Here is a 10,421-nt window from a genome sequence, read left to right as displayed (position 1 = left end):
ACTATAGAACACTTCTGAAAGAAATTGAGGAAGACACAAAGAGATGGAAAAATATTCCATGCTCATGGATTGGAAGAATTAATATTGTGAAAATGTCAATGTTACCCAGGGCAATTTACACGTTTAATCCAATCCCTATCAAAATACCATGGACTTACTTCAGAGAGTTGGAATAAATAATCTTAAGATTTGTGTGGAATCAGAAAACACCCCAAATAGCCAGGGGAGTTTTAAAAAAGAAAACCATAGCTGGGGGCATCACAATGCCAGATTTCAGGTTGTACTACAAAGCTGTGGTCATCAAGACAGTGTGGTACTGGCACTAAAACAGACACATAGATCAATGGAACAGAATAGAGAACCCAGAAGTGGACCCTGAACTTTATGGTCAACTAATATTCGATAAAGGAGGAAAGACTATCCATTGGAAGAAAGGCAGTCTCTTCAATAAATGGTGCTTGGAAAATTGGACATCCACATGCAGAAGAATGAAACTAGACCATTCTCTTACACCATACACAAAGATAAACTCAAAATGGATGAAAGATCTAAATGTGAGACAAGATTCCATCAAAATCCTAAAGGAGAACACAGGCAACACCCTTTTTGAACTTGGCCACAGTCACTTCTTGCAAGATACATCCACGATGGCAAAAGAAACATAAGCAAAAATGAACTATTGGGACTTCATCAAGATAAGAAGCTTTTGCACAGCAAAGGATACAGTCAACAAAACTAAAAGACAACTTACAGAATGGGAGAAGATATTTGCAAATGACGTATCAGATAAAGGTCTAGTTTCCAAGATCTATAAAGAACTTATTAAACTCAACACCAAAGACACAAACAATCCAATCATGAAATGGGCAAAAGACATGAACAGAAATCTCACAGAGGAAGACATAGGCATGGCCAACATGCACATGAGAAAATGCTCTGCATCACTTGCCATCAGGGAAATACAAATCAAAACCACAAGGAGATACCACCTCACACCAGTGAGAATGGGGAGAATTAACAAGGCAGGAAACCACAAATGTTGGAGAGGATGCAGAGAAAAGGGAACCCTCTTACACTGTTGGTGGTAATGTGAACTGCTGCAGCCACTCTGGAAAACTGTGTGGAGGTTCCTCAAAGAGTTAAAAATAGACCTGCCCTACGACCCAACAATTGCACTGTTGGGGATTTACCCCAAAGATTCAGATGCAATGAAACGCCGGGACACCTGCACCCCGCTGTTTATAGCAGCAATGTCCACAATAGCTACACTGTGGAAGGAGCCTCGGTGTCCATCGAAAGATGAATGGATAAAGAAGCTGTGGTCTCTGTATAGAATGGAATATTACTCAGCCATTAGAAACGACAAATACCCACCATTTGCTTCAACGTGGATGGAACTGGAAGGTATTATGCTGAGTCAAGTAAGTCAATTGTAGAAGGACAAACATTATATGTTCTCATTCATTTGGGGAATATAAATAACAGTGAAAGGGAATATAAGGGAAGGGAGAAGAAATGTGTGGGAAATATAAGAAAGGGAGACAGAACATAAGGACTCCTAACTCTGGGAAATGAACTAGTGGTGTGGAAGGGGATGAGGGTGGGGGGTGGGGGTGACTGGTGACGGGAACTGGGGGGGCACTTGACGGGCTGAGCACTGGGTGTTATTCTGTATGTTGGTAAATTGAACACCAATAAAAAATAAATTTATTATAAAAAAAAAGAAATAAGAAAAGTCTCAAATACACAACCTAACCTTACACCTAAAGGATCTGGAAAAAGAGAACAGCAAATAAAGCCTAAATCCAGCAGTAAAGGGATCAAATAAAGTTTAGAACAGAAATCGATGATATAGAAATAAAAAAACCAGCAGAACAGATCAATAAAGCTAGGAGTTGATTCTTTGAAAGAATTAATGAGATTGATAAACTCCAGGGCACCTGAGTGGTTCAGTGGTTTAGTGTCTGCCTTTGACTCAGGTCGTGATCTCAGGATTCTAGGATGAGTCCCATGTCAGGCTCCCTGCAAGGAGCCTGCCTCTCCCTCTGCCTATGTCTCTGTCTGTCCCTCTGTGTTTCTCATGAATAAAAAAAAAATCTTTTTTAAAAAAAGATTGATAATCCCCTAGCCAGTCTTATCAAAAAGAAAAAAGAAAGGACCCAAATAAATAAAATCATGAATGAAAGAGGAGAGACCACAACTAACATCGAAGAAATTCAAACAATTATTAGAGAATATTATGAGCAATTATCTGCCAACAAATTAGGCAATCTGGAAGAAATGGATGAATTCCTAGAAACATATAAACTACCAAAATTGAAACAGGAAAAAATAGAAAACCTGGACAGACCCATAACCAGCAAAGAAATGGAATCAGTAATCAAAAATCTCCCAATAAACAAGAGTCCAGGCCCAGATGGCCTCCCAGGGGAATTCTAGCAAACATTTAAAGAAGAATTAATACCTATTCTAATAAAACTATTTCAAAAAATGGAAATGAAAGGAAAACTTCTAAAATCGTTCTATGAGGCCAGCATAACCTTGATCCCAAAACCAGACAAAGACCCCCCAAAAAAGGAGAATTATAGACCAATATCTCTAATGAACATGGATGCCTGAATTCTCACCAAGTTACTAGCTAATAGGATCAACAGGATCCTATTAAAAGGATTATCCACTATCACCAAGTGGGATTTATTCCTAGACAGTAAGGGTAGTTCAATATCTACAAATCAATGTGATACTCCACATTAATAAAGGAAAGGACAAGAACCACATGATCCTCTCAATAGATGCAGAAAAAGCATTTGACATAATATAGCATCCTTTCTTGATAAAAAAAAAACTCCCTGCTATGTAGGGTTAGAGAGAATATACCTCAATATCATAAAAGCCATCTATCAACAGCTCACAGCTCACATATCATTCTTTATTGGGAAAAACAGAACTTTTCTCCTAAGTTCAGGAACATGATGGGGATGTCCTCTATCACCACTGTTGTTCAACATATTACTAGAAGTCATATCCTCAACAATCAGACAACAGAAATAAAAGACATTCAAATTGGTAAAGAAGAAGTCAAACTGTCACTATTTGCAGATGACATGATACTCTATGTAGAAAATCCAAAAGATTCCACCCCAAAATTGTGAGAAGTCATACAGCAGTTCAACAAATTGTCAGGATATAAAATCAATGCACAGAAGCTAGTTGCATTTCTATACTCTAACAAGGAGACAGAAGAAAGAGAAATCAAGGAGTTGATCCCATTTACAATTGCACCAAAACCCCTAAGATACCTAGGAATAAACCTAACCAAAGAGTTGAAGGATCTGTACTCTGAAAACTATAGAACACTCATAAAAGAAATTGAAGAAGACACAAAGAAATGGAAAAACTTTCCATTCTCATGGATTGTAAGAACAAATATTGTTAAAATGTCTATAATATCTAAACCAATCTATACATTCAATGCAGTCCCTATCAGAATATCATCAGCAGGGCATCTGGGTGGCTCAGTGGTTGAGTGTCTATCTTTGGCTCAGGTACTGATCCTGGGGTTCTCAGATATGGTCCCACATCAGGCTACCTGCATGGAACCTGCTTCTTCCTCTGCCCGTGATCTGCCTCTCTCTGTCTCTCATGAATAAATAAATAAAATCTTTTTTTAAAAAGCTGTAGTCATCAAGACAGTATGATACCAGCATAAAAACAGACACATAGATCACTATAACAGAAGAGAGAACCCCAAAATGGAGTCTCAACTCTATGGTCAACTAATCTTTGACAAAGCAGGAGAGAATATCCAATGAACAGAGACAGTCTCTTCAACATATCGTGTTGGGAAAATTGGACAGCCAAATGCAGAATGAACCTGAACCACTTTCTTACACCATATACAAAAATAAGGTAAAAATGGATGAAAGACCCGTGAGACAGAAATCCATCAAAATCCTAGAGGAGAACATAGGCAGCAACCTCTGTGATCCTGGCCACAGCAACTTCTTGCTAGACATGTCTCTAAAGGCAAGGGAGACAAAGGCGAAAATGAACACTTGGGACTTCATCAAGATAAAAAGCTTTTGCACAGCAGAGGAAACAGGCAACAACAAAACCAAAAGACAACTGACTGAATGGGAGAAGATATTTGTAAATGTCTTATCAGATAAAGGGCTAGTATCCAAAATCTGTAAAGAATTTACCAAACTCAATACCCAAAGAATAAATAATCCAACAAGAAATGGGCAGAAGACATGAACAGACATTTTTCCAAGGAAGACCTACACATGACTGACAGGCACATGAAAAAATGCTCCATATCACTTGTCATCAGGATAATACAAATCAAAACCATAATGAGATACTATTTCATGGATGAAATTAGCAATTCAAGAAACAACAAATGTTGGCAAAGATGTGGAGAAAAGGGAACCCTCTTACACTGTTGGTGGGAATGCAAAATTGTGCAGCCACTATGGAAAACAATATGGAGTTTCCTCAAGAAGTTAAAAATAGAGCTACCATTATGAAAGCAACATGAAGAGATAGATTCAAAAATAGTGTAAATGGGGAGCCTGGCTGACTTATTTGGAAGGGCATGGGACTCTTGATCTTGGGGTTGTGAGTTTGAGCCCCATGTTGTATGTAGAGATTACCTCGAAAGAAAATCTTTTTAAAAAAGATTTTATTTAGGTGCTTGACAGAGAGAGAGAGAGAGAGAGAGAGAGAGAGAGAGCACATAAGCATGGGCAGAAGCAGAGGGAGAGGGAGCAGCAGACTCCCCACCAAGCAGGGAGCCTGATGTGAGGCTCGATGCCAGGACCCCAGCATCATGACCTGACCTGAAGGTAGGCATTTAACTGACTGAGACATCCTGGCACCCCACAAAAATCTTTTTTTAAAAAGAATTAAACAAAAAATTATTTACTCCAGCGAGAGTAAGTGAGCAGAAGGAAGGGCAAAGGGAGGAGGAGAGAATCTGAAGCAGACTCTGCATGAAACACAGAGGCCAATGTGGGGCTTGATCCCAGGATTCAGAGATCATGACCTGAGCCCAAACCAAGAGATGCTCAATTGACTGAGCCACCTACACGCCCCTTAAAAAGAAGATCTTAAAAAAAAAAAACCACTGTAAATTAATCAAGATGGAACCATTAAAAAATCTCTAAGCAACCAAGAAGGCAAGAAACAAGGAATAGTAACCAGAAGAATTAAAAAGAAAACAAAAAATAAAATAGTAAATTTAAGTGTTAATATATCAGTAATTACATAAAATATAAATGGTGTTAATACAACAATGCAAAGACAAAGATTTGACAAGTAAATAAAAAAACAAGTCCCAACTATATGCTCCTTAAAAAATTTCAATGCTTTTTCTAGTTTCTTGAGGTAGGTTCTTTAGCTATTGATTTAAGACTTGTGTTCATTTCTAATGTAAGCATTTAGGGCTTTAAATTTTCTTCTCAGCACTATTTTTTTTGATGACAAGTAAATTCAATGGCATCAATAAATTGAAAGTAAAAGGATGAAAAAAGATGTATATTGTATATATTAATTTAAACAGGTAGATATGACTTAATATCTGGTAAGATAGACTTCTGATAAAAATTATTACAAAGAGATATTATAGAATTATAACTTTTTATAATCATGCAGGAAGAGATTACTATCTTAAATGAAAGTATGCCCAAAATCAGAGCCTCAAAATACATGAAGCAAAAGCTGATGGAGTCAAAAATGGTGATAGGCAAATCCCTAATTATACCTGAGGACTTTAAAACCTCCCCTCTCAGCAACCAATAGAACTACTATACATAAAATCAGCAAGGATATAGAAAATTTGAGCAATGCTATCAACCAACAATATCAAATTGACATATATAGAAGATTCCACCCAAGAATGATAGAATGCACAATTTTTTCAAGCACTTATGGAACTTTACCTAGATGATACACCATATATATTCTGGTCCATAAAATAATCCTCAAGACATTTAGAAGAATTCAAACTATTTGGTGCATTCTCTGACAGTAATGGAAGCAAACTAAAAATCAATAACAATTACAATACGAAATTTCTAAACACCTTGAAATGAAAGTATCGTTCTAAATAATCCATTAGTCAAAGGAGAAGTCTCAGTGGAAATAAAAAAAATACATTAAACTGAATGAAAATGAAAATAAAACACATCAAGATAAGTAGGAAACAGTTAAGTAGTGCTGTGAAGGAAACTTATAGAACCAAATGCTTAAATTAGCGATTAAGACAGGTCTCAAACCAATAACCTAAACCCCTGCCTCAGGAAACTAGAAGAGCAAAATATAACCAAAGGAAAAAGAGGAAGGAAATTATAAGATCAGAAATCCGTGAAATGGAAAATAGGGAAACAGAGAAAATGAGTGAAATAAAACGATAAATAAAACCAGTAAATTGATCAATTGAAAATTGGTCTCTAGCAAGACTGATGAAATTAAAGACAAATCAGGAATAAACTAGGGGATACCATTACAGATCCTACAACTAAGAAAAAGATAAGGGGATACTAGGAACAGCTTTATGGCAATAAATTTGAATACTTAGAAATGGACTAATTCCCTGGAAATCAAAAGTCCAGAGACCTAAGGTGAAATAGATAATCTGAATGGGTCTATAGCCATTACAGAAGTTGAGTTAATAATTTAGAAACCCTTGAAGAAAGAATTTCTAGGTTTCACTGGGGAATTCTATTAAACATTTAAAGAATTACTGACAATTTTATGTAACCTCCTCCAAAATAAAGGGAGGAAGTACTACGCAGTATGTTTTTTTAAACAACAAACATTGATTTTTTATAGTTCTGAAGGCTAGAAGTCTAAGATCAAGGTGCCAGCAGAGTTGTTTCTCGGTAAGGGCTCACTTTGTGGCTTGCAGATAGCTGCCTTCTCATTATATCTATGTATGGTGGAGAGCGAGGGAGCTCTGGCCTCTTCCTCTTCTAATGAGGGCATGAATATGATCATGATGGTCCCTTACTCACAATCTCATCTAAATCTAACCAGCACCCAATGTCCCTACTTCCAAATACTATCACATTCGAGGTTAAGGCTTCAGCATATGGATTTGGGGATGGAAGAAACACAAATATTCAGTCCATAACCTCCTTTAACAAGTTTTCATGGTAACAGAATACAAGAAATTCACCAAAAATTCACATTTATTTAAAAAACTATTCAGTAATTTCACTCCTCCCCATATAATTTTTGGGCACCTGTTAAGGAATGCCTTAGTAACGATGGCAGAGCTTCTCAGCACATTTTATGAGGACAATATTATCCTGATTCCAAAACCAGATAAAGACAGTACAAAAAGAAAGAAAAAAAGAAGAAAATGATAGACCAATATATCTCATGCATTTAGATGCCAAAAATACCATGAAAATATTAGCAAACTGAATTCAGCAATGTATAAAAAGAGTTTTACACTGTGGCCAAATGAAATTTATTCCAAGTTGCAAGGCATGATCGACATTTGAGGAACAATCAATGTAATCTGCTGTATCAAGAAGCTAAAGAAAGATAATCATATGATCATATCAACTTATACATAAAAAGCATTTGTCAAAATCCAACATTCATCAATGATAAAAACTCTCAGGAAGTTTGAATTGGAGAAGAATTATCTCAAGTTTATAAAGAGCATCACCAAAAAACTTACAGCTAACATACTTAATGGTGAAAGAATGGTTTACTTTTTTTTTTTTTTGGAGAGAGAAGGGGAGGGGTGGTTGTGTGGAGGGACTGAGAAAGAATCTTAAGCATGCTCCATGCTCAGTGTAGAGCCGACAAGGGGCTCGATCTCACAACCCTGAGCCACAATCAAGAGTTGGATGCTTAAGCAACTGAGCCACCCAGGCACCCCAAGAATGGTTTACTCTTCATATCAGGGACAAATCAGGGATATCAAGGATATCTGCTCTTGCCACTCTTATTCACCATAGTACTATAACTTGTAACTTCTGCATCAAGGCCAGAAAAATAAAAGACATACAAATTAGAAATGAAGAATATCTTCCTGTTTTGAGGTGACATGATTATATATGTAAAAAATACAAGGAATCTATAAGAAACTTTTAGAAAAAAATAAGTGAATTCATCAGAGTTGCAATTTATAAAAGCAAAACACAAAAACCAATCACATTCCTGTACTAACCGCACCTGTGGAAAAAAATTAAAAACACAGTACCAGGGTGGCTCAGGTCATGTTTCCCCCTCTGTCTGTGTCTCTTATGGATAAATAAAATCTTTTAAACACACACACACACACACACACACACACACACACACACACAGTATCATTTATAATCACTCCAGATAAAGTGAAATCCTTGGAGCAAAACATGTACACGAACTATATGATTAAAATTACAAAATGCTGGTGAAAGAAATAAAAAAAGTGGAGAAGCATACCAAGTTTATGGAATGGATGACTCAACATACTAAAGAAAGTAACTCTCCTCAAATTGATCAATGCATTTGATGTAAACACTACCAAGTGGGTTTTTGGAGGAAGGGGGTACAGATATAGACAAACTTATTCTAATTTATATAGAAAAGCATGGGCCCTGGGACAGATTAAAGAATGTTTTTAAAGAAGAATAAAGTGGGAGGAGTTGCTTTACCTGATAATAAGTCTTACATATACCTACAGTAATCAAGATAGTATGAAGAGGTAGACACATAGGTCAGTGGAATAACATAAAGAATCTAGAAACAGATCCTCACAAAAATATGCTCAATTGTGTTTAACAATTGTATGAAAATAATCAATGGGAGGATAGCCTTCTCAATAGAGAGTGCTGAAGCAATTTGACATCTGTAGGCAATAAAACAAAAAGCTTCCTCCTAAATCTCATACTCTAAGACAAAAATTAACTCAAGATATATTAGAGACTTAAATGTAAAACATAAAAGCTATAAAACTTTTAGAAAAATCATAGGAGACAATCTTTGAGAACTAGGGCTAGGCAGTGTTCTTAGACTTGATATCAAAGTGTGATTCCTAAAAGGAAAAATAGAAAAATTTAAGTTCATCAAAATGAAAAACTTTTGTTCTGTGAGAATCTATGTGAAGAGGACGAGAGATAAATTATGGGCTGGGAGAAGATATTTGCAAACTGTATCTGAAAAAGGACAAATACTAAGAATATATAAAGAGATCTCAAAACTCAGCAGTAACCAGTAACCACTGGGTGGCTCAGTGGTTTAGCGCCTGCCTTTGGCCCAGGGCACGATCCTGGAGTCCTGGGATCAAGTCCCACGTCGGGCTCCCTGCATGGAGCCTGCTTCTCCCTCCTCCTGTGTCTCTGCCTCTCTCTCTCTCTCCCTCTCTCTCTCTCTCAAATAAATAAATAAATAAATAAATAAATAAATAAATAAATCTTCAAAAAAACCCAAAAAACTCAGCAGTAACAAAACAGTTATATTATAAAATGATCAGGAGACCTGATGAAGAGACATTTCACCAAAGTGGATACACAGATGGCAAAGAAGTCCATGAAAAGATGTTCAACATCATTGGCCACCAAGGAACTGCAAACTGAAACCAAAATGAAATGTGACTACCCATCTACCAGAATGGCTAAAATAAAAAATAGTTACAGCACAAGCCTCCAAGGTATTTTGGAAACAAGGTTTCCAGCACTTTGGGGGGACTAGCTATTGTTAGGAAAAGATCATTTATTACTATTTAGCAAAAACTCCTTCATGAGACCCTTCAGATGTGTATCAGTGGGTCGTGTTGGGGATGATTGCCAACATATATCTTAGGAGGTAAAGATAAAGGAAGTTTCCAAAGGAATTTTTATATGTTCAGGTAGACTTATAGGATCTTGGGGGTTGGGCTAAGATTGCCTATTGCCCTTAGCAAAGTATTAACATTGAGGTAGCTGAGTTCCTAGAGGAATGTCACTCTGCCTGTTTCAAGGATTTGTCAGTGGACTGTAGGCCATACGAAAATTTAATTGCTGAAAAAATATAAAATGTTACAGCCACTCTAGAAACTAGTTTTGCAGAGTCTTACATGTAGTTTTCATATAACCCAACAAGGGCACTCTTGGGCTTTTATCCCAGAGAAATGGAAAATTTATGTTTATACAAAAACCCATACACAAATCTTCATAGCTGCTTTATTCTTTTATAATCAGATGTGTTAATCCATTGTACATCTGGCTCACCACAGCTTTAATCTTAATAGGGAAAAACTGGAAACAGCCCAGATGTTCTTCAAAAAGTAAAGGATTAAACAAACTGTGGTATATCCATACAATGGAATACTGCTTCTCAGCAATTAAAAGGAACCAACTATTAATACATGCAACAACTTGAATGAATCCCCAGGAAATTATGCTGAGTGGAAGAAAACCAATCCCCCAAATTTTTTAAAG

The sequence above is a fragment of the Vulpes lagopus genome, chromosome X, assembly GCF_018345385.1.
Source record: "Vulpes lagopus strain Blue_001 chromosome X, ASM1834538v1, whole genome shotgun sequence".
Lineage (NCBI taxonomy): Eukaryota > Metazoa > Chordata > Mammalia > Carnivora > Canidae > Vulpes > Vulpes lagopus.
This window is presented reverse-complemented; position numbering follows the sequence as displayed.